This window comes from Asparagus officinalis, chromosome 2 (assembly GCF_001876935.1).
Source record: "Asparagus officinalis chromosome 2, Aspof.V1, whole genome shotgun sequence".
Taxonomy (NCBI): Eukaryota; Viridiplantae; Streptophyta; class Magnoliopsida; order Asparagales; family Asparagaceae; genus Asparagus; species Asparagus officinalis.
Window position 1 is genome coordinate 6,108,920 of NC_033795.1, and position 2,740 is coordinate 6,111,659.

At 37.5% G+C, this 2,740-nt stretch overlaps 1 protein-coding gene across 1 annotated transcript in view; it reads right to left on the bottom strand.

The window, feature by feature from the left end:
- Positions 1–2,740, bottom strand: part of LOC109830744 (RING-H2 finger protein ATL74-like) — a 4,959-nt gene that overhangs the window by 1,199 nt on the left and 1,020 nt on the right. The gene's annotated exons all lie outside the window — the stretch shown is intronic.

A 2,740-nucleotide genomic window follows, 5' to 3' on the forward strand; every position in this document is an offset into this window, starting at 1 on the left:
ACTAAACTTTCCCTACAGTTTCATCTCTTTTTCAACTTCAACTTTTCCTCTCCTCAGTCGCAAAATTTACAACGACTTAATGATATTCCCAGGGTATTCAACAAATATGAGGTATTAACATCTTAATGTTTCATTTGCTTCCCAATTCCTCGACGTTCTAGTTCTTCTCAAGAGCTCAAGACCCATACTTTCCTTCTATTTTTTATTGGATTTCTCTCTCTTTTATGAGCCAATTTTCTTGATTTTCTCTGGGTTTCATTCCTCAGGTTGTCAAATTACAACAGAGGAACTTTTTCATTTAGGGGCTGTTTGTTTGTCTAAAAAAAGAGGGAAATCAAAGAAATGGAAAACTATTTCTAAGAAAAATTGTTTTGGGAATGTTTAGTTGGCTAAAAAAAAGAAAGAAATCAAAGAATTAGAGATGAGAAGATGTTAGTTGTCACCCTATTATTGGATGATGTGAGTAATTTTTTAAGAAAATTTGTTTCGATGTTGTTTGGTTGACGAAAAAAAAATAAGGAAATGAATTATAAGAAACATATTTCCTGTAATAGGTTATTTTTTTGTTTGGTTCATTCTTAAAAATAAGAAAATAGTTAAGATAAGATGAGTTGTCATTATATTATTGAATGATGTGACTCACACTTAATGAAATCGTTTTCCTAGCTTTTTGGGAGAAATGAGTGGAAATAAAATGTTAATGAGATGAGATGAGTTGTCACAATCTTATAGGATGATGTGAGTGATTTGAAATGATGAGATGAGATGAGTTGAGTGATGTTGTGGATGAAAATAATATTTTATTAGATGTTGTGGATGAGTTGTTGGATGAAAATAATATTTTATTGGATGTTATGGGTGAGTTTTGGGGATGGAAATGAATGAAATTGTACTTTTTAAGATTTTCACCTATTTATTTTTATTTCTTGGTTTTTAGGAAATCAACCAAACAGACCTTTACTTGAAAAGTTCTATCTGTTTCTTCAAGCATGTTCCTTTATCTGCTTTGTTTAGTTGTAAATTTATTATGTTAAAAAAAGCACTAAAGCGCTCTCCGTCTGTGTGAGACAAAGCAACATTTCAATATTATAATATTTCACACGGACAGCGTTTGGTTAAGTAGGGTGCTGAGCAAAACTAGCAACTTTTTCTCCTACGTTTCATGTGAACTGAAGAAGGAAAAAGAAGGGGGAAAAAAAAAGGGTGCAAACCTTTGATTTACAAATAAACTTTTCGGTGGTAAGTAAGTTTCGGGGATGAAGATGCTTCATTAAAAGAAGCTCCTCCAGTCACGTGACAGGACAGCATTAGCGGCCCTGCGGCCTGTATACGGTTTCCGTCCTTTCGACCCCCTTGTAACCGATGTTGTCATGACTCTCGTTAGCTCTTCCGATTAAAGCGCCGAAGAATTGCATTTGATTGCCGGCCCTGCTTGCTCCTCTTTACACGTGCGCGCACGTGCGCACACGTGCGCTCATCTCATCACACACGTAAATGGGTGGGTTTCACGTGACCACCCCTTCCCTTTGGCCTGAGATGGAAAATGATAGGGGCACACCCCAAACCACATCCCAAACCACACCCCCTCTCTCATATGTTACAGTGCATCGGGCCCCACATGGGATTTTAAAATTTTAAAATCCCATGTAGGGCCCGGTGCACTGTAGCATATGAGAGAGGGGGTGTGGTTTGGGATGTGGTTAGGGTGTGCCCCTAATGCCATCCTTGTGAGATAACACTTAATCAAGTTTTCAAACGCCACATAACCCCTTAACGTTTGGGAGCGTCGCAAAACCCATCCAAAAATTGCAATTTTTTTTCCGACACACCCCCTAACAATACAATAGCGGTTTTTGGAACTTCATCAAAAGTTCATGGGCTTTTTCTGAGAATGACATTGACAGGTTGGGGTTTGTGAAACAATTTTGAAAGCTTAGTAGTTTACGCGGCTAGGGGGTTATGTTGGAAACAATTGCAAACTTCTGGGAGTTTTTGAAAATATGTTAACTTTCATGGGGAGGGGGTTATGTGAAATTCACCCATATTTCTTCCTCAAATTTCCGAAAGACAATTTTTTATACGGATTCGGATCCTCTCCACTATCTAAAAAGTAGTGGAGAAACCATTACATATTCACAACCATTGATTATCTAGTTGGTGGTTGTGATTTTTTCTTTTAGCGCAAATTAGGAATGAGTACAATACACAGGCGTATGATAATTTTTAGATTTAGATTTTATCATAACCGCCTATTAAGTAATCAACGATTGAGATTAAAAGTAGTGGTTTCTCTACTACTCTTTTTTGTAATGGAGAGGATCCAAATTCTTTTTATACGAGACAATAATCTCTGATAGAGAGATGGAGCAAGGAATAGAATCTTAAATAGATAGCCCGAAAGTGGAGTCATTTGCCTTGGAATCTTTAAGGACCACAGGCTTAGCCAAAAAGCAAATGAGAGGATCTCAAAGGTTCCAGTTTGTGGAACGACAGTGAAGGGAAATCAAAGGTTTGCGCCCCAACCGACTTGGCATTCACAAACCATCACTCAACACGATAAGCCCTGCTCGAACTCAAGCCACTTAAAATGTGTAGACTACATCTATTTCGTAAACAATGTTGTCGAGGTTTCTATACGATCCAGAAATTATAGACATGATGTATGATAGGTTGGGAAACATCTTTGGTCACTAGGTCTTGAGGTGTCTTGATGTGTCATAATCTGGATGTAGTGCCATTA